Source organism: Syngnathoides biaculeatus, chromosome 5 (assembly GCF_019802595.1).
Source record: "Syngnathoides biaculeatus isolate LvHL_M chromosome 5, ASM1980259v1, whole genome shotgun sequence".
NCBI classification, from domain to species: Eukaryota; Metazoa; Chordata; class Actinopteri; order Syngnathiformes; family Syngnathidae; genus Syngnathoides; species Syngnathoides biaculeatus.
The window spans coordinates 2618250-2646053 of NC_084644.1; the positions used below are offsets into that span (position 1 = coordinate 2618250).

Consider the following 27804-nt stretch of genomic DNA (forward strand, 5'->3'; position numbering starts at 1 on the left):
GTGAGGGATACATTCAGTGAAGTGTTTCCTGCTTCAGTTAAGCACCAACCTCACAAGTTTACAACAACATGCAACATATGGAACATTATTAGTCCGTGGAAGACAGCAAATATTATCGGCACGTGCAGGACACCTGTTGAGCCTTGAAGGAGCTCCATGCTCCACTAATTGCGTTAGCTCATCAAGCGTACAGAAGAGGCCGTGACCCCCTACAGCCTCCTCTGTTCATTGGTTAAATGACATGCCTCAACTTCAGAGCACTCCCTGAATTCCCACACTCGAATTGCATTTTTTTTTAAGGCAAACAGGATAGTGTGGCATCTTCTTTCAGACTGTCTGAGCCTCTCATATTTGTGGGGTTGATCATGACTAAATGTGGATACGCCTCGCGTTCTCTCTTCAGTGTTATGCTGTCTTGGTTTTATGCACGTGTATAATTTTTTTAACCACTCACTACAACACATTTCTTGGCTATTTACATTATTATCTCCCAATCCAAGTGGTAGAAAGAGGAGTAACAACTGAAGGTTTGCGCTTTTTAAATTCACCTACATCAGCTCCAATGTGGTTTAAATTCTCTACGGGGTGGACAGGAAAGCGATCATTATCAAGATCAAGGTCGAACACAATGCAAAACCATCCATCTTAAGTAAAGTCACTGCACGCTCGCTTTCATGTGTATGTGTGTGTTGAGTCGGGGGCCTGTTTTCAATACAGATGCCACCCCCAACGGTTTCTAATACAACTCACCAGGATCCCACAGGACACACATGGAACACATTGCTCTTGCGGATTTTTCTTTTTGTTCTAAAGCAAACTTTTACATTGAGCTAAGCCACCTTTCCATTTCTTGCTGTTTGAAATTCAAAGCTAAAACCTGCCCAGTGTAGTCTCGTAGGACTTGAGGGTCAAGAAATAGAATTTCTTGCAAAGGGTTTTGATCACCTCTTCATTGTCACTCCAGCAGCTTAATAACATAACGCAGTACATAAGTTGTTCTTGAATTAACTTTTTTGTTTGTTTGTTTACATAGTGACAAGGCAATATGTGAGGCTATAGTCCTCAGTCGAAAAAGAGTGCCTTTGGCCTTTGCAGGTCGGGAATGAGAGGAGTTCAAGTATTCAGAGTCTTGTTGACAAGAAGAATGGAGCCCGAGATGGACCGGCAGGCCTCCACAGACTCGGAATCGGTCTGTCGATTTACAGGTCGCTGTGACTCACTTCTCACTGAAAAAGCAAGATCACAGATACAAGCGACCGAAATGAGTTTCCTCCACGGGGTCTCCCTTTGAGGGTGAGAAGCTCGGCCACCCAACAGGGGTTCAATCCATCCGCTGTTCCTCCGCATCGAGAGGAGCCAGATGAGGTGGCTCGGGCATCTGGTGAGGACACCCCCTGCACGCTTCCTTGGGGAGGTGTTCCAGCTACATCCCGAATAAGCGCAAGACCTCGAATAAGCGCAAGAAAATGGATGGGGGGCGGGGGATATACATTTGTGTGTGTATCAAATCATGGCAAAATCAGCAAACAACTCATTTTAACATTATAGAAGAAATGTGACTCACAAACATCTAAACTAAATTAGCGACGCAATGGAAATACAACATTTGAGTCAGTCCCAAAACTTTTGGGTGCGACTGCAGATATTATATATGTCATTCCATCACTCATCAATGTTGACTTTTGAAAAGTAGTGTACATGAAAAAATGTTATAAAACCCCTAAATTCCCATTATGTATTGGTATTATTCCCACAAGTTTTCCTTGATGAACAATCCATTCCTGCTGTGAAATGTCCTCAATGTAAAAAAAATGAGGTGTGCAGAAAAACGAGACATTTCAACGTTTCCCATATCTGACATCTGGTAATGCAGTTGCTTTCCCTCAAATTATCGGACTTGAAAAGTGCAACACAAACAGATCTACTTTTTCGACGGGAGCGTTGTTATCTTCCTATTCATGTTGGTCTGAGTCAGACCATAATAGTGCATTATTACCATGCGGTGTGACAATCCAATCTGATGGCAGGAGAAACTCCACCCAACCTCGGTGGCAGTGAAACGATTGCACGCAAACGGCGTCTTTCCCGCTAAATCAGATGAGGGGGGGAAACGACTCACAATGGGCCTGTTGTATTATTAGCCCCCGTAGAGGAAGCAACATTTGTCGGATCAGACTCCCCCAAAAAAGGAGGTCTGGGAAAATATCAGCTTCCTGACTTAGGGTTTGCCCTTTTTCTGCCTGTCTGGCTGCTGCAATCGATTTCTAACCCCCTTATGCTAAAATTCTCTCTCCCTCTCTCTCTCTCTCTCTCTCTCTCTCTCCTCTCTCTCTCTCCTCTCTCTCTCTCTCTCTCTCTCTCTCTCTCTCTCTCTCTCTCTCTCTCTCTCTCTCTCTCTCTGTCTCCTTCTTTCTCACTCTCTCACCACAGTCATTTGGCCCATTCCTTGTTCCTTGTTTACTTAGATCAAACTCAGTTGAACAAAAACAAGTGAGTTTAAACAAGTAAATGCACACACACTTAAGTACACACCAATCAAATGTATCTGGCACTGAAGCGCCATTAAACATCACTGTTTTGAAAAAAAAAAAAAAAAAAGTTGAACCAGAATCTGATTCTCATAAAAAGCACTCGAGATCAGTGAGGTTTATGGTGACATAAATAAAATGCTGTGCGCACACTGGAAATGGGTTAAAGATGTGAGGGAGGGCAAGAAAAAATGATGGAGAAGGACAGTTTTTCATTTATTACCATTTTAACATTATTAGCTCTGACATTGAATTTTCCAAAGTTTCAGCTTGGCCTCCATCGTTTAATCGGAGCAATAAGAGAGGAGAGAATGAGAGCATCCTCTGACTTATCTAGTTGGTAGTCAGCTGTATCTGCTCGACTCAACACTCTCAGTCAGCCTGACCTTGACTGAACTGTTTTCCATCAGTAGTCTTGCTGCTGATGTTGCGCTCAAAAGTGCAGCGGTCGGTGGCAAAGACAGAGCGAGATAGTCCTGACTCGGAGGCAAAAGCAATCCTCCCCTTTTAAATTGCTTCTGTAACTTTTCAGTGAAAGTTCAACTTTTTCTACAGCAATGAACTCCACTTCTTTCATCATCATTCATTTGATTGGTTGTAATCATTTTAGCCTGCTTCCTGTTACCTGTTATTTCCTAACCTATATTTATAAAAGATACACTGTATTTATAGTTATTAGTTATATGTTGACACAAAACTTGTATGACCCTGAATCTCTCGTCAATTCTAGTACGGATGCTGGATTCAGGGGAGGCGGGTAGTCTTCCAGCAGATGCTGTCTTCTTCTTTGGTTTATGCATATTTTATATTGAACACAAAATCGCGATAACGTGTGTTTTTTCTTTTTTTAATTGGGCTTTGGGCTACAAATGAATATGCTTGATTGATCTTAGTGAAATGGGAATACAGTCACAGTGTTGTATATTTAACTGGGCTTACGGTCACGCTACCCTGAGAACACCCGATCTCGTCAGATCTCGGAAACTAAGCTAAGGTTTGGCCCTGGTTAGTACTTGGATGAGAAACCGCCTGGGAATACCAGGTGCCGTAAGCTTCTCTACCCGGCTAAAATGCAGAGGGGTTGCGTCGGGAAGGGTATCTGGCGTAAAACTGCGCCAAACAAATGTGCATTCATCTGAGATGACACGGTGTGGCGACACCTAATGGGACAAGCCGAAAGGAAAGCAAGAAGAAGAAGAAGGAGCATACTCAAGGACTAACGTTGTACATACTTTGACCACACTGGTGCTAGTATTGCCCTATAAACATTTTCCCCCCCATCTCGTTATCCTCTCTTTCTCAACACAAATGGTCAAAGCAGATCTTCAGTCAGGGTTTGAACCAAGATTTGTGGTCGGGATTCATAAATCTAATATTTTTCCTTTTCCATTTTGGCAAAGTGCTTGATCATGTTAAGAGCGACTGCTTTTCTTTAATAATATTCACTATAAATAACAAATTGGGATGTTCTCTATTTGTGGAAATTAACTTGAATCAACTTCCCAGCTCATTGACAAACACTGACCAAAGTGCATTTACATGCTTTACATTGTAGGTTGAAATAATGTGTTTGCAAAAGTCTGCAGAGGTTGACTTTGAGGAAGACAAATAGATAGAAAACTTAACGGATAAGAGAAGCAAGGTCACAAAAGGTTGAGTTAGATACTTGAGGGGGTGGATGTTTCTATGACCAAATTTGAAGGAAATGATGAAGTTGACATCTGCGAGCAAAGGTACAGAGGGGAGTGATGAGTTTGGCAGAAAAGTTCAAGAAAGGACTGAGAGCTAATCAAAAAAATGTTTTGGATCCAGTTGTTCATTTTAGCCACAATGACGTTTCTCCAGATACTTCTCATTACAAAGCACCAACCTCAATTTGGAATCGGCTACACATTTTGAGGAAAATACTTCTTTGTGGCCTTAAACGATCTGCAAAACCTGTACAGCAGCAACTTGTTCAGGTTAGCTCTGCAGGACGAGATCACAAAAAGTTAGGGATGTTCAGCTTTCGGGTGAAATTCCAGTGCGAACCTAAAATGCACTATAACCCTTACAGGTAATAGCATAACTGGGACATCACCCAGAGAAAATCCCGTTTTTAGTGTCACAATGGGGAGGAACTGCTGATTAATGGTTCGGCGTCATCTTGGTATCATGTTTTCAAATTGAAGCAAAAAAATGTGGTGGTCGATTCATGGATCAAACATCCATCCATCCATCCATTTTCTTAGCCACTTTTCCTCACAAGGGTCGCGGGAGTGCTGTAGCCTATCCCAGGTGTCAACGGGCAGGAGGCCGGGTACACCTTGAACCAGTTGCCAGCCAATCACAGGGCACATCGAGACAAACAGCCGTACTCATAATCACACCTTGGGGCAATTTGGAGTGTACAATTAATGTTGCATGATTTTGGGATTTGGGAGGAAACCGGAGTACCCGGAGAAAACCAACGCAGGCCCGGGGGAGAACATTCAAACTCCACCCGGGGAAGGCTGGGATTGAACCCGGGTCCTCAGAACTGTGAGGCCAACGCTTTTCACTGTGTCGGCTTGGGTCAAACATCTTTCACAAATTTGGCCATTCACCTCCTTGTGAGAGAACAGCAAGTTGGGCCCCAAAAGAAACGGAACTTCATAGGGATCAATCATACCTGTCCATCGGCTATTCAAATGATTGGCATGAGCCATTTGACAAACTAGGTGTTGACGAGTGAGCCGGTAGGAATCGGAAGTCAGACAGACCTGCATTAAGACAATCAAAGCAAGGTTTTATATGGAAAAACATATTGGCGGAAAGCACTACCCTACGCTCACTAATTCAGAATAACTAACTCTATATATATATATACACACACTGTATGTTTGGATCTCACATCAAAGAGATAAAGAAGCAGATTCAAGTTCATTTGAAGTTTCTCAACAGCTTTAAAAAGACATCATGTGCAAAATCTTTTTTTTTTTTTTACAAAGTCAGGCTGGCTCTCGCAAGCACACGTGCAGTGTGACTGTGTCTGCCACATGAAATGTATGTGACACATCGGAAAAGTCATTAGCCCCGCACTTCCTCTCCAAACACGAGAGCGAGACGTGAGGCCTGTCTTGCATGAAACGTACAGGAAACGTGTGGGTGCATGCATGTGTGCCGGCTTTCGGTTTGGTGTGTTTCTCTTTTGCACATGCATGTGGCCTGCTCTCACGTTCTGCCCTCGGGGCCGGTGACCAGCCGTTTGTAATCGCTCCCCTTCGATTGCCTTCATTGAGTAGACAACTGCAACAATTACAGCCAATTAAGAATGTGCACAGGAATTGCTTGCCCCGCAGAAACATAAGCAATGCATCAATTTGCGGGGTCAGCATTATTTGCCAAGCATATGGTCACATTTATACTTCAAGATAATAATGATTTGTTGTCAAATCCAATAAAGTAGTGGCGCTACTCCCCCCAAAAAAATTAATGTCATGGTGGATGGTAGCTCTTGAATAAATAAAATTATACAGTATCATAATGCAGACGGTTGTCATAAATGGAGCAAACCATAAAAGTTTCACTTCTCCTTACAAAAAGATACAAACCGTTAACACTTCTGCTTTTTAATCTCTTGACTTATTTCTGTGCTACTGATGTGTGCTACATGAGTCTTCCTTCACACCCCAATTTCACAAAATGTTGTTTTTGTATGGGGGGGAGGCAGCTACAAATCCAAGTTAAATCTCTACCGCGCAAAACAAAAGGCATATATCAACAAAACACAGAACCGATGTCAACCGATGTCTCTGGGCCAGAAGTCGTTTGAAATGCACTGCCGCAAAGTGGAAATGCATGCTTTGGTCTGGTGAGTCCACATTTAAAATTGTATTTGGAAATTATGGAGCAATACCAAAACCAAAGAGCAAAAGGACCATGTGGACTGTTATCTGGGCAAAGTTAAAAAAAAAAAAACAGCGTCTCCAGTGGTATGAGGGTGGGTTTGTGGCCATGGCAAGTATAACCTGCACAACTATGAAGGCACCATTAATGATGAAAGGTACATACAGGTTTTGGAGCAACATATGCTGCCTTCCAAGCAACATCTTTTTCAGGGACATCCCTTCTTATTTTAGCAATAATGAGGCACATTTAGCACATGTTACAACACCGTGGCTTGGTGGTCAAAGTACAAGAACGTGACTGCCCTGCCAACAGTTCAGATGTGTCTACCACTGAAAATGTGTCCACGTGCATTCTGAATCACAAAATACAATGAGGGAGACCCCAGACTGTTGAGCAACTCAAGTTGTACATAAAGCAAGATTGGGAAAGAATTCCACCTACAAAGTTTCAACAGGTAGTGTCCTTCGTTGTTCGGATTGAACAATAAAGGGCAATTGAATATATGCCAAAAATGACCCAAATCCTTTATGGTCCCTCCGGATTTCTCATTTCCTACCAATTTCGACTTGGAATTACAGGTAGAATTGTTGCGGACAAAACGGCTGTTGAAAGTCGGATGCCTTCACAACTCTCGCGACTACAATTATGCATTTTCTCAGGGCATCGGTAGAAGACTATCAATTTACCTTCATTCCCTTGAACATTCCATTTGTCGGTCTGAAGCCAGCCAGGCTTCCTCCAGTGTTAATTAAGCGCCTGTCTTGGAGAAAATTAAGGTCGTGATCCCCCAGACCTCATCACTCCCACAGGCCCTAGGAGGAGAGACAAAAGAGACTTAATGAAGGAATAAAAAGATGATATGACTTAATGAACAGCTTAATGAGGCTTGTGTATATTTAATATGCGCTGCTTAGAGCTTAATTACAACAATAATCAGTCTTCTTTGGAGTTGTTCATTGTTGACTGGTGGCTGCTGTTTGAATAACATACACGGCAGAAAATTCATTTCTCCGCTGATTAAATCAAGACTTTCCCGACTAAATGAATAAGTGTGCGACTGTGGTCCAAACCCCACGATCATCACTCCGAAACTGACAAAGTCAAATTGTTTAATGGACCGTAGCGAGCGAGTCACATGGTTGTGTCACCGAAATGATTCAGCTCCCCTCATTGCTTCAAACAGCGTTGCCTTTATTCAACGTGACTCACACTATTCAGAGACTTAGGTGCATTATTTATGCCCATCGGCAGTGTTAGGTAAGACGGCAGAAGAATCTGACACGGTGACATCATTACCCCCCAGAGAAGTGACTCAAGCATCGCAGTGTGTTGTTTCCCACACGAGGGCTCTTTGTCTCCGTGTCGGAGTCATTTATTTTATGAGCGTGATCCAGATTGGTGATGCCCACAGGCCCTCATTTGCGGATCGGGATATTCAGAGGTCCCGGTTCCGTAACTGCAGCGTGACCATGAGAGGCCCTCAGATGACGCAGCCAAACAATAAAGCATAATGGGTCATGAAGTTTATGAAATCCCAGTTTCCATAATAAAGATGGAAATTTAAAATATGACAACCTAGGCTAAAGTTACAAGATTACCAATTGTTACCGTGGTAACATGTCTATATTAGGCAGCACGGTGGCGCAGCATTGGCCTCACAGTTCTGAGGGGTTCAATTCCGGCCCACCTGTGTGGAGTTTTCATGTTCTCCCTGTGCCTGTGTTGGTTTTCTCCGGTTTCCTCCAACATCCCAAAAACCTGCATTAATTGGAGACTCTAAATTGTCCATAGGTGTGCTTGCGAGTGCAACTGTTGTCTGTCTTCATGTGCCCTGCGATTAGCTGGCAACCAAATCAGGGTGTACCCTACCTCCTGCCCGTTAATAGCTGGGATAGGCTCCAGCACTCCCCGCGACCCTTGTGAGGATAAACGGCTCAGAAAAATGGATGGAGGGATATAATTGAAAGAAAACGCTACTGCAATCTATTTCAATGGCCTAAACGGTTCTGCTGTGCACAAGGTATCAAAAATGGACTTTTCCCTGACTACACGACTCACTTTACCACCTGAGCCACAGATGGTACAAAATGCTCTTTGCAACCACTTTTTTTTTTTTCTATAAAGACATCTAGGAGGAGGAGCGGGATAAATTAGCTACCCTTATACAATAAAATATTTCAATTTCAGATTGAAAACAAGACCCGTAACAAAGGCTGCTATACTGTTTCGAGTGACTCTTATTAAATATTGACCAGTAGAAATTTAATCTAACCCGAACCTCGTCAAAATGGCAGTAATGACTATGTAGAATATATTTCCATCCGAATTAAAAGTCATTCGACAGAACAATCAAGATCCAAAAGTAAGGTCAGTACAACTTAAACAGTTTTTGAATGAATCTACAACCAAATTAGCATCAAATATAAGTTGCCATCTGTTGATCACGTTTACAATTGAATTATTATGAAGTGATCCAAAATAAGTGACCTCTGCCAAAGACACAAAATCAGACACACGAGTGTTGTTGCGCCTGGTCGGATACAAAGTTGGCAACGTTGCCAACGTGGCGCTGCATCATTGCCGTCATTTCTTTCGGCTTGTCCCTTTCGGGGTCGCCACAGCGTATCATCTCAGATGAACGTATATATATGTTTGGCACAATTTTTACGCCGGATCCCCTTCCTGACGCAACCCTTCTCAGGGAGTGGAGGCCCCAGCGGGATACGAACCCACAACCCCTGGTTTACCAAACCAGTGCTCTAACCACTGAGCTACGGGGCCTCCATTGCCGTCAACAGCAATAACTAAAAATGATTCATTATGAACACCTTCAGCAGTTTTTGCGTTGGTATGCTGTATCGATAAAAAGCGACAAGTGATTTAATGAATATGTAAAATCTGTAAAAAAAAATCTATTGTCACCTTGTGGTGGGTTGAAAAAATTATAGTTCAAATGTGCACTAAAATCCACTGAAAAGGCATATAAATATAAAACTGAAGAGTCACCTATGCTATTTCAACTGCATGTGGTAAAACAATACATAAAATCTCGCCATAAACATTCATGAAGTCGAACCAAGTGACGCACATTCATGGAGTAACATTGTGGCAAAATACCTTCATCGCATTCATCTTAACGGTGAGTAAGTGAAAGCCGTATTTTTACTTTTTTCTTTCCTCCGAGATACATCATTTACCTTCAGTCCACATAGACATGAGCTTTTCTGGGAAAGTGCTGACTGCTTACAAACCTGTTTTTCCAGTACTGTGGTCACCGTTTCCCACTATGCCCTGACTTTGAGTCTGCTCATCCAAGCGTGGAACTCCAAAAGACATCCACAGTTTGTTCGTCACTTCGCATGAGCAAGCCAACAGCTAATGTCGCTCTTTGCTTTTAGTTCAGTGGCCTTTTGCAGATTCCTTCGAGAGGCTCAGCCGGGCCTCCTGGTTTCATTCATTTGCTCTTGCAAGTGAAAATTATTTGAGAGGTTTTCCTAGGCTTAACACTGTTACATTTGGGGTATTTAATCCAAAGCATGATGATATATATATTTTTCTTTCGCGTGTTGTTCATTAGTTTCAACATGCGTGCGCCAATTTTGTCAGTGAGACTGAGGGCAGTCTGAAATCAAACTCTTGTGGGTTATTAGGTGACTTTATGTTCCAACGTTGATTGGAGCGTTGCACGGAAATGTGTGACAGCTTTGCATAAGGAAGGTCTGAACATTTACGGTCCTCGTTCTTGAACCATGTCGCTGGTTCACTGCTGTGCGGAATCACTTTAATCCCCTCTCAAAGTTTATTCTGAGAAAGCCAGACAGTTTACTGCTCCTGCGAAACAGCCAACGATTTCCACTGCTGTCATCAATTCCACTTGCGAGGACATATGTCTATTGCTTGTCCGGATTAAAGATTCTAGTCATTGTTCTGCAACATGAGAATGATGTCAGCGCTCCGCCTGGCCCGCTTCTGTGAGAAATTCGCAGAAACGCAGATGGCAACGTGTCACTTTGCTAGAAAGAAAAGTGTTTCTTTTCACTGAACTCTGCAAAGGACACTTACTGCATATTTAGTGAACAGATTATGTCAATCTTTCATTTTGTCCGAAGAGATTTTCTGCTTGATGGCTTTGAACGTGCAATGCTGATGACGGTCGTTGTTGTCTTGTTGTGACAACAATAATGATGTAATCCCCCTCACCGCTTTGTTGACCCCTTCAAGCTGTTAAACAGAAGCAGTTTGTGACCTTAACCTTTGTCGGAACAACCAGTTCTCGTATGAGCTCTATACCGGAAGTATACACCCACAATAACCATGTTTTGGGTTTAGACACTAATCATTCCAGGATTGGCTCACAAAAATTTCAGCATCAATAGATAGTAAGACCTCTGTAAAAAAACGGTTAAAATGTGTTTTCTTTTAACTTAAGGCTTAAATCCAATCTAAACTGAGAAAAAAAAGCAGCTCAGGTAGTGTAGTCATTTCTCTACAGTGGTGAGACGTTATGCTACGTTTGAATTTCATCACAGATATTCAAGTTATCATTGTGAGTCTGTTACAAGGTCAAATAAAAGGTTGACTTTTACAAAAACCACCATCGCCATTGTTCATTGCTTATAACCTCACTTGATTCCCTGCTCGGTCATCCGGGAGTAGCTCGGTGTCGAGCTGTTACTTCTTCATATTGGGAGGAGCCAGATGAGGTACCTGGGGCTGGGGCTGGGGCACCTGATTCGGATGACTCCCGGATGCCTCCCTGGTGAGGTGTTCCGGGCGTGTCCCACTGGAAAGAAACCCCAGGGACGACCCAGGACAGGCTGGAGAGACTATGTATCTCGCCTGGCTTGGGAACGCCTCGGGATCCCTCCGGAAGAGGTGCAAGAAGTAACTGGGGAAAGGTAAGTCTGGGTATCCCTGCTGAAGCTTCTTCCCCCGCGACCCGACCCGGAAAAGCGGTAGTTTGGATGGATGGATGGATGGATGGATGGATGGATGGATGGATGGATGGATGGATGGATGGATGGATGGATGATTCCCTGCCTATATCCCACACCAGTTCCTCTTTCAAAGTTTCCATTCCTCTAAGCCTTCTTGCTCATACGTTATGATTTGACCTTACTGTACATCTTAAAAGGCAATTTGACAGTACTCTACACCTTTGCCTTCAGTTTGTGCTCTTAATATTCAACCTGTATGTCCGTTTGGTGTACAGTATAGCGCTTGTGCCAGATTGGGGTCTGCGGTGCGCTGCAGCCAACCCCTGCTGACCCCGCTCTGGTCACCAGCCATTCGCAGCAACTTATATGCGGTTAAATTCATTCAACACAGCTTCTCTGCACTCAGTGACCCGCTACTGAAAAAAACATCATCATTAGAGTCAACATATTTTGGAGCCCTTTCGCATTTTGTGGTGGTTTTCTTTTGAGTAATGTCGACATATGAAACTATTTTGAGATTTTATGAGCACGAATGTTTGACTCCTGCTTATTTTTTGACCCAAATATGTGATATACAACTTGTGAAAAAGTAACAAGGTTAAACCCTTGACTTTCATTGGAAGAGCTCTTAATCTGTTCAAGCTGTTTCAACACTAAACAGCCGACTGCGTCAGAGCGTTGACGGAATTGGCGTGGAAAAAAATTGATCCGAATCTTACAATCAATTTCTTTGGAGACATTGTTACGGAGAAGCCCGTCAATACTGGTGAGAATGTCAGCCGGACCGATATACGTACTTTGTATTAGATGCAACTCCCCATAGATACAAATTGCAGAATTTACTGTCTGAGCATGCCCAGTTGCACAAGGGAAGCCCCCCAGTGCGGACATGTTTGGCAAATATGACGGCCCAAGTATTAATCAAGGTACATTGTACTGTGTTCAATTACCCGGGGAAGTCCATTAAGTCTGTGGCCTTATTAAAATCATGCCATTAACATGTCCTGAACTTGTCAGACTAGTAAGGGTTCCTTTAAAGGAATACAAGCACAAAGTATCAATATTTAGTAACAGTTCATTCGCAGGTTTATTTTGTTTTCCCTTGTTTGTTTTATTTTCCAGTCTCTCTCATTTCCTACATTTTCCTGGGTTCCACCCAAGTGTGTTAAACTATATCCAACTTTACACAGGCCATGACGTAATTCTGCCTGAGGGGCTTTCCCACATTCATTCCCACTCAGCTGATAACGCATGTGGTAGAGAATTGTAAAAACACACATGGGTGGGTAGCGGTTTGAAACTCAGAGCCCCTATCAAGCTTCCCTGAGAACCGAAAAGAGGCGAGGGAGACGGCGGTGAAAAAATGTTCCGCTCATTTTCAGCACCCGGCAGCTTTAAAGCTCATCTAGGCTGTGATTAAATTGGCTGAATGCAACAACCCAGCCCATGTTGTTGCACGCCGGCGACACATGTGCTTCGCTACATTTAACCTCTTCTAAGTGTTCTCAATTGTTTTCCTTTCACTGGACTTATTAAAAGAAACACCAGCGCCACTTGAATAAATCTCCGAGATGCTTAGCAGGGCCTGTAAATGGTCAAAGGCAGAATTCAATATTCTCTCAGACTGTTTGAGATCAGAGTTGGCTGCGGTCGCGCGTTTGCTGCAAACTGCTGCGCAAACCAAACGCTGCTCCAACAAGCCGCTGCCATGTCAGCTGCTTTCATTTAGTTGGACTGAGCGGTGAGTCAGCCGGGGTGGCTGCTGGAGAGTCCCGCATATCCATATGCGGCGATTAATCACATCTGACACCGTCTGGTCTTCACTGAAGCAGCATCTATTCATATTCTTTGGCATATCTCATAGACGTGAAACAAAGACTATTGAAAAGTAAATAACAGCCGATGCAGCTGCAAAAAAAAAAAAAAAAGTGATCATAAGACAATACTCTGTTTGGATGTGAGTGGGAGATGAGGGAACAGCAAAATAAGCCCTTCAAGGGTGCTTGACAGGATAAACTCGAGCGATAAGGACCCTGGAGAGGAAGCTGGGGTTGTTTTCGAAGGAAATGACATCATCTGGTTGGATGGAACAGTGACCTCATGTCGACAAGATAATAGCTAAAAGAGTTAGTGTGTGTGTGTGTGTGTGTGTTGATAGATGAAAGGTTTCTCTAAACATTATAACTGATTGTTCAATTTTGGATACAGGTCAAGACTGGCTGACTTTAATTTCCGAAAGTTTCAGATCTCACAATCACAAATTAGGACTGGGTGACGAGAGGAAGTGCAGTGCCCAAACAAATCCAGCAGCTTGTGCTGTTTTTCCTCTGTAAGAAGATTATATATAATACAGAGGTGTGGTTACATTACGATGTAATTTTTGGTGACATTTGATTTCCTCAGCGTGTCTGTAACGAATTGCCCTGTTGGCCCTGAGTTTGTCATTGGACCCTAACCCCAACCCCCACAAGAATATGTGTTCCCATTCACTGGCGGTGTAAGTGTCGCGGAGTGGACTCAGCTGGGATGGACTCCAACTTCCCGGGTGAACTGAAATAGCAGTGTAGAAAATGCAGGTAACTATTTTCTGTTTTTATATTGTATCACACACAAAGTGACTGTTCCAACTTCCAAAGTATTTTTTGTTGCATTTCATTTTCTTTAAATTGCCTTTTGTTGACTTCAAATTGTCTTGGGGATTGGGACAGCATGGTTGATTTTTTTTTTTTGTTTTTTTCCAAAATTATGCCCAAAAAAAGGGTCTGGAGAAGCTGTTGACCCTCTCTAGAGATGGGTCGGACTGAGGTCCAAAAACAAAGCTTTCCACAGAGTTGAAGCTCTTAAAATAACTCATGAGGTTGTGAATCTCGAGAACCAGAACATCCTCGTGGACAGCAATGGAAATAAAGTACAACGTTTTTGGAGGAGAGACACGTTAGTGATGGTTGTTGTTACACTGCCAGCATTTAGAATGAAAAGCAATAGATTTCATCAGTTAGGTTTTCAAGAGTCATTTTAACAATTCATTTGCCGGCGGATAATATGTACTGATTGATTGTTTCTTTGGCATTTTTTTATTATGTGGTGATGGCCTGATATTAACTTAAATGTTTCCACCACCCCCGCCCTGGAAGCATGACCCCAATTTATATCAAAATAACAGTCAGAAAATCCATCCATCCATTTTATTTGCTGCTTATCCTCACGAGGGTCGCAGGGAGTGCTGGAGCCTATCCCAGCTGTCAACGGGCAGGAGGCAAGTTACAATCTGAACTGGTTGCCAGCCAATCGCAGGGCACACAGAGACAAACAGCTGCACTCACAATCACACTTATGGGCAATTTAGAGTCTCCGATTATTGTTCAATGTTTTTGGGATGTGGAAGGAAACCGAAGTGCCCGGAGAAAACCCACGCAGGCGCGGGGAGAACATGCAAACTCCACAGAGGCGGGGCTGGAATTGAACCCGAGACATCAGAAGTGTGAGGCCAACGCTTTCCAGGTGTTCCGCCGTGCCACCACTGTCAGAAAAAGGTATGCTAAATACAAACCGAGCTCACTATTACGCATCAAGACATCAAATCCATGACTTTGAAGTATGTTACCCATAATAAGAGGTCGTACAAGTGTCAAAGTTTGGTATAATCAAATCAAACAGGCACTTTCATCCGCTCTGCTCTACGTACAGTATAAAGTATAACTATATTTGTTTCTTTGTAAACATGGAAAACATTTTATAAGACCCACCAAAGTCGATCCTTCCAAGTGATGAGGCGATGAAGGCGCCTTTTCACACAAACAGAATGGTTCCATCTGGCCTGATTAGCATACGCTATTGCAAATGCTAACTTTTAATGATGTGATGATCTCACACACTCATTTTCGCAGAATCCTTAATGAAGAATTAGCATACTAGAACAACATATTGTCTCCCACTTGCTCAGGGGGAGGCTGACGGGGGCGTGGCGCAGCGGTGAGGGGAGGGGGACGCAATGTGGTGAGATTTACAACTTTTGTCTCCAGCTGCAGTTGGAAGTGTGGCGTCTACTTAGCCAAATCCAAAATGCGGAAAATATCTATGCATGTTGTATTTGAAAATGGGCAATAATGTAATTGGATTCCCAAATGATACTTTGCACCTGAGGTTCTTTTTATCATTACAATTTGTGTGTAAGTGGATTTTCTTTGTTTCTCTCCTCTAAGTATCTACGTCACCAAATGTATCTTTGCAAAGATGGCTTATTAGCAGATGATGAAAACGGCATTTTCCCCCCCCCCCACAGTGTGAGCTTTAGAAACGTAATCAGCAAACTCCGTGTAGCAAAGACGGATCCACCCCTGACACACAAACCCGCCCCTGCACATGCCAAACATTGTTCTCGAGAGAATCTGCTGCACTAAATATGGCGCCAATGGCAGGGGAGGAATTTTGGAATAAAAATGCAAATGTAAGCAACAACCCTTTAATATTACATCAAAGGGCATGCTCAGGTAGGTGGTATACTGACAAATGCGGTTTTCAGTTGAGCCCAAAGTGTTGGAGCAGATTATACTCAAAATAGAGTCAAGTGAATAAGTTGACATTTATTTGCAGTCGTTAGGGAACTGCACAAGCCTGACCTCGTTCGTCACTAATTTCAGTTGTGGTTTGTTTTGGGGTTTTGCTCCCTTCAGTCGCATCTTCGGCAGGTAAAATCCAGACGCTATAGGCTTCAAGTTTGGAGATTAGATGGACCTTGCCTGAAACCTCCTGTGACTCTCCGCTGGTCAGCACCTTAACTTTGGCTCATTATCACGATAACATATCTCTCAATTCATTTTCTTTCTTGAAATTGGTAGACAATTTGTGTCTGTAGACTTTTGAGCTAATGTTGGGAGAAATTTCATGATGGCTTTCCTATTCTTCAGGCAAATGAGCCATTTGAGGTTTCTTGGCTAACCTTTGGACATTTGCGTATTGATGATAATTTTACTCCTGCCCTCTGATGGTTGGGTGGTTGGTTTGGTTGATTGGTTGATTGATTCGAAGCATTTTCCTCGAGATGTGAGTATCTTAAATGGGTGGAGAGGTCGGTTTTCTGGTAGACAGAAAGCAAATGACTGCACACGCTTTCAACCCAGAGAGGAATGGACAGCAGAATGGGAGTGAACAGGGCATGTTGAGGATGATATGAAGAAGGCGCATATGCAGTATGTTTCACCTCCATTTACTTTCTGACGTGGCCGCTCAAAGAAAACTTTCATTAGATTTCATTGGAAACAGTGATCTCAGTGTGTCCAGTGCTGTCATTTTAACTGTCGCATTACACTGGCTCAATTTCTGATCTTTCATCTTGTGCATTTTTGATCTCATTATGTTCTTCTGGGGAATTGGGAAAAGAGATGCAAGAGCAGAAAGTCTCAAAAGTTGAATCATCAGTTAAGTGATTTACGGGCTGCATGTTTAAGCTGCTGGCACGGTGGAAGACTGGTTAAAGTGTCAGAATCACAGTCCTGAGGATTGGGGTTAAAATCCCAGCCCCGCATGTGTGGAATTTGCATGTTGCCCCTCTGCCCGAGTTTTTTCCTTTTTCCCAAAAACTTGCATGAATTGAAGACTCTAAATTGCCCCTCGGCGTGATTGTCAGTATGAATTCTCGTTTATTTGTATATGCCCCGTGATTGGCTGGCAACCAATTCAGGGTATAGCCCGCCTCCTGCCCAAAGACAGATGGGATACGGTACAGCACTCCCGCAACCCTTGTGAGGATAGGTGGCTCAGTTAATAGATGGAATTAAGATTTGCACACAGAGAAAGCATCTAAGGAAGTCGTAGATGGAAAGAAAGCATTTCATCATAAACATTTGTAATGTTGCATCATTTATTACAGGTATAGTCATTCATTTTCCTAATTCAAGTTTTTAAGTTACCCCAAAAAATATCTAAACAGTGTTGAACATTAATTTTAATGGGTGGAGTGGAACTGATTTGAGCTCTTCTGCAGATGTGAGGCTCACATATGTGATGTCAGTGGGTCCTTTCAGGAGGTGATAATTTAATCTGCCAACACCTTTTACAAATCATTAACTTCAGGAAAAGTGAACCGAGACAGCTTATTGTATCACATAGTGGAAGCGGAATGTTAAAAGCAGACAGCGAACCTGAGATACTAAAAGAAAGCCCATCGAGACTCAAAGCTTTCACCTTAAAGAGTACATAAATAACAAGCTTATGTTGATTCAAGGACTTCAGACAAAGCTTTTTTTTTTTTTCCAGACAACCCACCTCTCCCTCTCTCTCTCTATCTTTCTCTCTCGCTCTCTCTCTCTCTCTGTCACAGTGAGATGTTTGAGCCCACCCACATTTATATAGCAAGAGACTATATTAAGAGCAGTGTTCGCAACTTCCCCTTAAACCCTTCTTTTTTCCAATCTCAACATCTCATGTTAAATTGACCTTTAGATTCTTGTAATATTCACATTTCCACACAATACAGTGTAGCTTACAATTGGGTCAAAGTCTTAAATGAAAAACAGAAAGCTCTTGTTTCATATTTGTATCCATTTAGGGATAAAAATGTGCCAACGTAGAACTTAAAAGCATTCAAAAAAAGAATGAGGAGCTATGTAAGAGAAAAGCACGTTCATGAGAAAGTATGTATATTTTATCTACAGTGAAGTAATCCACCAAACCAGGGAATTTTTATTTCGCTATGAGTCAGCCAATGATGTGATCCCTTTGGCTGAGAAAGAATGAAGTCCTAAAAGGTGAAATAAACACCATCTAGGTCATGAAGGGTCGCAGGATTTTGTGAGTGCTACGCACCCTTCGAGACTTTTGACGGCAAAGAGGCAAGCGAGCAAAAATATACAGACAGCTGCACATGCAGAGAGACGCACATGAACTTGCAAACCTTGGCCACCCAAGATGAGAAGGAGAGATGGAAACTTTAATTGTGTTTATAACCCAACTCTGGATTACAGGGTAGACTGACAAGAGGGAGAGTGAGGAGTTTCAGTCGCTCAGCTGTAAATAATTAAAAGAAAGCTTTCCTGCATTCTCTCTGCCACTTCCTGTCTCCCACAAACACACATGGATCCTAACCCAGGTACACAGGAGCCTCCATTATCTTTATTATAACTTCACTTGCCGCTATCAAGCAAATTAACTGTTGATTTTACAAGGAAGTTTTAAACGGGAAGCACCGTGTGCCTACTGCATATCGTTCCAAAATGTAAAATGTTGTCTGAATGTGTTTTGGTGTGGTTACTAAGCGACAAGTCCCATATCCTGCGTGGATGCTGTTATCGTCACATATCAAGTGATGGAAATGTTTTATAGCGCTAAGCTTTCGGATAAAAGTGTTTGCAAAAGGGATGTGAAACGGGTTCAGTTCGTTGAGCGCATAATTATTTGGGAAGTGTCATGGTTTGCAATTCCTTAACTTTCTTTCCTACTTGAATAATCCGTGTCAGACATCGTCAAGTAGCAATATTCCAACCGCATAGCGAATGGCGTAGTCTCACCGAAGCCAATGTAAAACATTCCACGTCAGACGTACCGTTTAGCTTATCAACTTTGTGGGGCTGAGGCTTTTCTACATGTGTGTGAGTTGCGTGCAGATCAAAGTTAAGATGGAGCATGCTGCACTCACATGACAGCTAAAGCTTTTAGTGACACAGATTTATTTACACTAAAGCCTGTAGACAGCTTAAAGTATTTCACCAAAAACGGCGACTGGATCAGTGGACACAACAAAAATATATATATATATATATATTTTACAATTAGAACTAAGAATTAAAATGTCTTGACAGGTAATTATTCACCGGTTTTAAAACGTTTGGAAGAAGAGGAAATCCTCTGGATGATCGTGTTATTATATGACTTGCCTTCTGATGTCAGAACCAAGCCACATTCTCTTTGTTATTGCCTCTAAAACGTCTGTCTCCCCTCAGTCCTGCGTAAACAGAGACTTAGTGGCGTTGCTTTTTTTTTTTTTTCGATTAATTACTTTGGAGGAAACTCTATCCTGAGATCATTCTGAATAATAGTGGTGAGGCTCGCTTTAGCTTCCAAGCTGGCGACCCAACGTTGGGTGACACACGGCCATGATCAGTATTCATCCAACCACAAAATAAATTGTAGTCGCATCTGGATTTTTTTTCTCCCAATATTTAGTTACTGTACATAAACGTAACAATGACAGGGACAGCAAAATTGTTGCCGAGTCTTAACCGAGGTTACAGACCAATCCAATGAATTAAACTCATGAAAATCTTTATGGGCTGAAGTCCACTTTCAAAATACGCTGGATAGTCTGCTTACAGACAGACAGCATAAATCTTTCCTCCATAGAAAAATATGAAAATTGAAGTAATCCAACAATGCTGCACCCACCCTCATTCGTTTCTGAGTTTTCCTACCATAAAGATAGGTTTGGTGACATTTCGTGTGAACATTAGCAGCAGATTCTTTTCTGGAAAATGTATCGAACTCTTAATGAATGATTGGCCGCGAGATTACTCCAAGGGTTGCGCTGTATCATCTGCACTGTACAATTCAATGCTTGGGTTGCAATCACGTGATAATCGCCGCCATTTCTATAGACGAAGCTAGGCGTTGCAGACGACATTACCATGGCAGATCCATGTGTAAGTGGCAAACGGCGGATGTTTTCTGCCTACTTTAATTCACTCGATGATGTCAGCAAAGCTAGATATGTACAGAAGATCAAACTGAAGATATTGATCCGGATACTCTCCGCAATGACGTACTTTCAAAGGATCTGAAAGACTTCCCTGAAGTAGAATATCCAGACACTAAAAATCCACATGCTTACCGCTTAGAAAATGATCAGAACAGACTTTCAAATCACCATTTGCCTTGTGTACTCGAGCTTCGTTCAGATCTGCACGTCGTATATTTGCAAGCCATCTTTGTTGCCGTTTTTTTTTCAATAACTCCATTGCGTCTTCTCCTTCATGCAATCTCATCTTTGGAACACGGAAAAATCACTTCCCAATGTCTCCATTTCCGCGATTTCCCCATCGGTAGACGCAACAAAAATCTGGCATGATGACGATGGACAGCTGACTGCTTGTCTGCAACAATGGCGGTTCAGTACCCCGGTGAGCAAGCGTGACGTCACTTGCAACCCAGCCATAGTCCTGCAAGCTTGATGATTGGAAGAAATGTGTTCCTTTTTTTTGGTCACATATGAGAACAAAATAACAGCTTTACCAAGCTATGGGTCATATTCTCCAATGTGCTTCCGCTATGCCGATTCTGCGTCCACTCAAATCTGTCTTTTACGCACCTCCGTGCCAGATACGTACTCTGGGTGGAGCCCAGGTGAAATACAAAAATGTGAGCAGTCCGTATACTTGTATTGTTTTTTTATGTGGTAGCACAGTTCGGAAGACACTTTGCTGTGCAGTGGCTGGAAATAAAAGAGAGGCTTGGATAGATTTTTTGAAAAGTGCTAGCGCTATGACAGCAACGACAGTCTTAGTAATGGTGCAATAGTGCCAAATTATATTTAATCATTTGTTTTTAGTTGCGGTCATCCAAATATGTTTACGTAATGAAATCCAATGTCAACCCCGTGTTGAAAAGTCTCCTCGCGATTAATGCGTATGCGTTACTAACCAGGGAACTCTGGGTATGTAGCAGACGCTTACAAGGAAATCCCCCAGTCTCATAGTTCCCCTTCTTCTACATAGTGGGAGCTAACATACATTATATCCTAACCGAAGCTTAAAACAAAACTTGATAAAAAGATATACACATATATGTACGTTCTCTGTGTTTGTCTTTCTGAGACGTCCATAGCGAACATGAACACTCGGTGACAAGTTGTTGAATGGGACATGTTGAGGAAGTATGGACGGGGGGATGTTTCAGACAGGGCGGAAGTTTGCAAAGCATACACGCATGCGCATTTATCACAAGGGTATTTTTCAGCACCGGGAGTTCTCAGACTGTCGCACCGGTCCATAGTGTAAGCACTGCTTATCTAAAGAATGATGAGCACTTTTTTTTTTTCTTGATGGACCTCCAAACATTCGTGAAGTCATACGTAAAGTATTGTGATTACTTTTATTGGATCCATTTCAAACGTAATTTAAAAAAATACTCTGTAAAAAAATAAAATGAAAAAATACATGAATGGGAGAATGCATCCCATAGTGAATTAAATATAATAACAGAACATGAGGCACCTACTGATGCACTTAAATGTTCTTCAGGGCAAGAACGGGGAGAGCCGTGCACATTTGTCATGCGTACTCTACATTTATTAAAACCTCCATCACACACTCATCACGGTACATCAAATATACAAAAATGCAACTTTTGTGGTCTTGGCTTGCTTATTTTTGGGAGGTTCCATTTTTCCATCCAGCTGAAATCCAACCAAGATAAAGTTCACACTTAGCAACACACAAAACAACAAACACGCACACACAGCAGTATCCTTGCTGTTTCTCGACGAGCCTGCCAACAGCAAAGTTCTGCCTTTGCCAAGTCTTCGCACTGCTGGAGGTGAAGGGTTCAGCTCGTGTCAAGCATGCAATTTACCAAACACACACACACAGGAACTCACTCGCAAACAGTGGACACCAAGTGCCCGACCCAACCAGGGTGAAAACCTCTTTCACATGATTAGACCACAGAAACAAATTGTGGCCACCTACTAAAAGCAGACCAGTAGATTTTCATCGCATCCTCCTCCCTTTATGTGCTAACTTCTCACTCACTGATGTTTCCATCACGCCTTCAATGCAACCAGATTTACGTATGGAGATATTTTGCAAAAGGTTTTGCCAAGCCTCTCACCTCTCTATGGGTTCATGGTGGAAACCAGACATAGAGACAGTGCAAGTCAAACAGTCTTTTGTCTTTCTTTTTCTTTTTTATTTTTTTCTTTTTTTTTACAGAATCATAGTCCTGAGTCTGCAGCTTGTCAAACGTCAGCAAAAACAACGGGGAAGATATGCTCCTGGGGGAGAAGTACATGATTGAAAACATGAAAGTCATGTCTTTCATTGTTTTTCCATCCCGACTCTCTGAGCAAGACCAAATCATTTTATTTGGCGCGTGCGCAAGTGCCCGTAGCGGCAATAATATTACTTCAAATAGCCTGACAGTATTCGATGTCTCCTAAATTGTACTGCAAAGCCACAATTCCTGAATGTTAACAATAATCCAAAAATATTCCCTAAATGACTTGGGAAGTACCGTAGAAAAACATGTATGCGAATAGTTTGGTTCGATTTGGGCCAATTGATTTGGGTGGACCATGACTCAGAACACACGTGTTTTCCTTACCATCTTCCAGAGCAGTCAGTGCCACACGACGTTGACACGACGATTCAAAGCCTCGACGCTGCGTACGACCCACCTACGACGAAAAGAGAAAGTCGGCACAAATGAAATCATGAAATAGTCTGCATTCATGACACACTTATTGGAAGTATCGTAATCGTTTCTTGGAACTCTGATCATTTCACCAGCGGTACTTCAATGTTCCTTCTATAATAGTAGCCGAGGATTCAAAGCTGGCAACGATTTTACCTCTTTGGATTTGATCATAGAATCATTGGACAATGAAATAATCGGACAATTTATGATGCCCAATGTGACTGACCCTAATCTGGGAAAATAAATGATCCAGATTGTCCGTGGACATGGTTAGACACAGGCAGACAATTTCCCTTGACAAGACATGCCGATCACACCAATAAATGGAAATGACACGCATCGGGAATTTGAAGCACACCCATCTCTCACCATAGCATGACGACATAACGTTTGTGGTCATTTTTTTTTAATGAATAGTGAAGGTGACAGTGACATAGCACCCATAGGAACTTTAAACGACTACAATATTCAAATAAATGAGATGCATGCTTTTGCCTGAAAACAACATTTGAGCAAGGTTGGCTTCAACCTTTCATGTTGTCATCTGGAAATGAGCCTCGTTAGCGTAACGTCTGCGAACCTGTTTGCCGTGATCATACGCATGTTGAGCGCATGAAGAAAATACAGTGGAATCTCCCATTCTGAGCAAAATCTGTTCCAGTCACACTGGAACAATCTCTTGACTTAAATGAGGAATCATCTATCCATTCATCCATTTTCCAAGCCGCTTATGCTCACAAGGGTCACAGGAGTGCTTGAGCCCATCCCAGCTAACTTCGGAGAATGGGCAGACTGCACCCTGAACTCGTCGCCATCCAGTTGAAGAGGTATTTACTCTTAGAATTTTACCACCAACCGCGAATTCAATATACTTTGCGTATGCATTGATGGATGCCGTCATCGTTTGGTCTGGAAAAGTTAGATCCAGCAGGAAATGGTGTCGTCCTGTCATATATATGGTGACAACATGCATGATGAAGCTGAACTGTGTTCATGTGTAACTTCAGAACATATTACTTATAACTAGTGTATCCATCCATCCATCCATCCATCCATCCATTTTCTCAGCCGCTTTTCCACACGAGAGTGCGGGAGTGCTGGAGCCAATCCCGGCTGTCATGGGGCAGGAGGCAGGGTACAACCTGACAGGTTGCCAGCCAATGGCAATCACACTCACAATCGCACCTATGTAGCGGCAATTTAGAGTTGCTACCGTACTGACCTCTGGGGGGTTGACATTTTGAGGTAGAATTGCAGTAGTAAAAGGAAAAGGATTAAATATGCACTCTTGGACTTCCCCCAGCACCACTGGCTGGTCCTCCATGGGTCTGGGGTCTTTGTGTATCTGGGAGGGCCTTTTTTGTTTTCATTTACAGTCACTCCCTCGTTCCTGATTCAGGCCTCTTCTCGACTGGCTACATTCCATTTCAAGTTACTTCCACAAATACCCATGAAGATTTTGGGTCATAAATCTTGAACCCGCTTGACATTTAAGAACGTCAGCATCACCCTGTTTCGGATACTTTTATCGGTACAAATTCACTCTGAACACACCTCAGACCACAGGACAGTATAGAATAATTGTGGGAAGTGCAAAATAATTTGGCATTTGTAGCCATTCGTCGGAAAGGGACAACGTTGGGAACAAAAGTGCTGAATTATTTTAATGTTTAGCAAGCCTTAGTTTTTGCAGCGGTACTTCTCAACTTGGAAGCAGATCGTGAGAAAGAGAACAGCAACAGCAATTGGAAAGGGTTGGCGCACGCACGCCAGCCAACCCTGTCGTATATTTTAATCACTAGAGTTTCTTCCTCCCATTTGTAATTTCAACCCCCTTCCAAATATCTGTCTATCTTTCCACACCTTTTTTTCTTCACCCTGCCCTGCCACATACGTTTAACCTTTTTATTGTAAAGTCCTTTCTTTTTCATTTGAAGCTACTCCGGATACTCATAGTCGTTTTACTCTGACACCCACGGCAGCAATTATTACAATTTCACTCATCTTGAAAACCTCCACCTCCATCACCGTAATCGTTCATTTTGCTCACAACGCAGTAGCAGTTATGTTCACACTGGCCTGACGAGGATTAATAATGGACCTTAACGTCACAAATCATGAAAATGCGTCTCTTTGACCTTTCACTGCATTAGAAATGGATGGTTAATAATCATGATTAAAATGTGTGATTGTGTATTTGCGGTAATTACGCGGCACTGTCACGAAACAGAACAGTAACACACTGACCTTTCACCTCCGCCATCTTGTGTAACGTCTTACATGTACACTGTACATTACCGGGAAGAAATTAACACTCAATGATTGTCTTACAATTGCAACCAACGACTGCAATTGGCTAGCAACCAGTTCATAGTGTACCCTGCCTCCTGCCTGATGTCAGCGGGGATTGGCTCCAGCACTCCCGCGACCCTCATGAGGATAAGCGGCTCCGAAAATGGATGGATGGAAGCAATCAACAAGATTTCAGATCAATGTAGAAATCAGTCACCGGGTGGAGATGAACTGTAAAAGCAAATTGAAAGCAAATTTATTTCAGACTACGTGGCCCTTCCACCCACTTAATTATGAGGACCATCTTTGACAATAGCGATGTACGTGTATTTCTACGCCCAGCCTTACCGCCGCCGAAGCTCACCTTATCTCACAACTGGGCCCCATCCACACACATAATCACCAGTTATATTAATGACGCCACTCTAGAGAAATACACAAAATGAACACATCACATCACATTAATGGAACTGAAGTTGATCTTTTTTCACTGCAGTCCATTTGCGGTGAAAGACAAAGCACATTAAAAAAGAGAGAACCTATGAAATGAAAGGCTCATGTTTCTGCAATCTGTCAAAGCAAGCAAAGGTTCAAAATAGGGTCAGTCTACTGGGGGTCGGGTGGGGCGGTAATTCTCACTATCGCTTCTCAAATAGCGTAGAAGTAAAACTAAAGCTAGACTGCATACAGACCATCTTGTAATATGCAGAGAGAGGTGGGACCAAAGATGAAAAAGGCTTCTTCATGTCCAGTTGCCTAAAATCTGGCATTTTGCAAAGTTTGGGCAACTGACAAGAACAGGGTGTGACACCCCCCCCGCTCAACAATATGACAAAAGTTATGAGTATCCTTCAGAATGGTTCAAAAGATTGCAATCCTCCAAATTGTTGGATATGATCCAGGTTATGGATAATTAAAAAGAATAAAAGAAACACAATGATTTGAAATTAAACAAACCAGATAAAGTTGACCCAGCAATGGTTTGGTTGAAAATGTGCCCATTGAGATCCATAATCTTCTGTCATGTAAATGAACAACAAATGTCATGATGTTTATATGCCTGTCAAACATCGAAAATCCCGAATCGCTGTTGTTTGGTTTAGTTTAGTACTGATATTTGATAAATTTGAACTCGACTTTTCCGTCAGAAATAAATCGCAAGACCAAGAAACAACCTTTTCTAAATGGTACTCATAAAAGACCCAAGCACTAGAAGGCTCAGTTGGAACTGTTGTATCGCTTTAAGTTTACCCCCCTTTCATTTATTCCATCCATCTCGCCATTCTCTACCGCTTTTCCGGGTCGGGTCACGGGGTAAGTAGCATCAGCAGCGATACCCAGACTTCCCTTTCCCCAGCCACTTCTTTCAGATCTCCCGGTGGGATCCCGAGGCGTTCCCAGGCCAGCCAAGTGACATAGTCTCTCCAGCGTATCCTGGGTCGTCCTCTGGGTCTCTCTCCGGTGGGACACGCCCGGAGCACCTGACCAGGAAGGCGTCCAGGAGGCATCCGGATCAGATGCCCCAGCCACCTCATCTGGCTCCTCTCAATGCGGAGGAGCAGCGTCTCGACACTGAGCCCCTCCGGGATGACGGAACTTATCACCCTATCTCTCAGGGAGAGCCCGGACACCCTGCGGAAGAAACTCATTTCGGCTGCTTGTATCCGGGACCTTTTATTTATTCATTTCTTTATTGACATCACAATCATCTCTGTCCAGCAATTTAGCAGGCTTGGCTGTGTCAGACAATTTACATCGCCGATACAGCTCACCCCGTCCCGATAAACCGTGCGACGGAGAATCGTAACAGATGAGGGTTTGCCTTCCCCACCTTGAACTCATTGTGCTCAGCTCACCACAGATTGCTTTGTGTTACAAGTACAGCGAGACAGAGTGCACCAGAACAGGTGAATGGAAGGTCGGTAGGCCACGATTAACATCAAGGCGACGTCTCGCTGTACAAGGCCACCCCCATCTTTTCTCAGTTTATCTTTCTCTCGCTTCCTGCGACTCCAAAGCCGTGGCGTCATCAGCAGGGCTCGTTTTCCTTCTTCTTCTTTTTTAGTTGCACTCCTCCTGTTTCGAGCACACAGAAGCCAGTCAGTTCAGTCACCGGCTGAAAATGACCGCGGGCATTGAGAAGCAAAAGCTTTGTGAGAGTATGGCGGGATGGGGGCAGCTGGGGTTGGCTTGAGGGAGGTAATGAGACGGGGGAAAGAAGATTGTGTTGAGGGAGACCGTGACAGACAAAGGTTGGGGAGCAAATGAGAACCAGAGAAAGACAGAGTAGGATTGCCTCCTTGGCCCAGTAAACAAAAAGTTGAAGGCAAAGAAAAATCAAGCTGCAGAAGCCATTCCGTCATCTGTCTGTTCTGTCAAGTACACGTTTGAAGTGAAACGCTGACCGCTCCTGTTCAGAAAAGATGGCCTCTCCTGGAAGCACTGTCGCAGAGCCAAACACAGACATCTGACACTTTTGAATGATTTTATCAATCAGCCAAACCATGATGGGTAGCCATATGATACTTTGGACTAGAACGCTGGCAGAGACAAAAGCTCTGCAAAAGGCAGCGCAAATAATGACGAGAAGGTTTGTTGACGCCACTTGTGGCTGTCAGAGATTTTAAAATGCAGAGTGCTTTGACCGCATTTTCCACGATTTTGAAAAGAAGCGTGCCAACCCAACAGGCACCGCTTTCAGATTGCTTGGCAACCACCACTTGTTTAGTTACTGTTCAAGGATTTTTCTGAGGGAAAGAATTACATTTGAAATA

At 42.9% G+C, this 27804-nt stretch overlaps 1 long non-coding RNA gene and 1 pseudogene across 1 annotated transcript in view; one reads left to right on the forward strand and one right to left on the reverse strand.

Annotated features, from left to right (window-relative positions):
- LOC133501175 (uncharacterized) overlaps positions 1-27804 on the reverse strand; it is a 92147-nt gene that overhangs the window by 33672 nt on the left and 30671 nt on the right. Inside the window, exons 2-3 of the long non-coding RNA XR_009795121.1 lie at positions 22646-22718; positions 7085-7210 (exon numbers count right to left, since the gene is read on the reverse strand). This is a non-coding gene — a long non-coding RNA (uncharacterized LOC133501175). The remainder of the gene's footprint in view (positions 1-7084; positions 7211-22645; positions 22719-27804) is intronic.
- Positions 3462-3582, forward strand: LOC133501574 (5S ribosomal RNA; annotated as a pseudogene).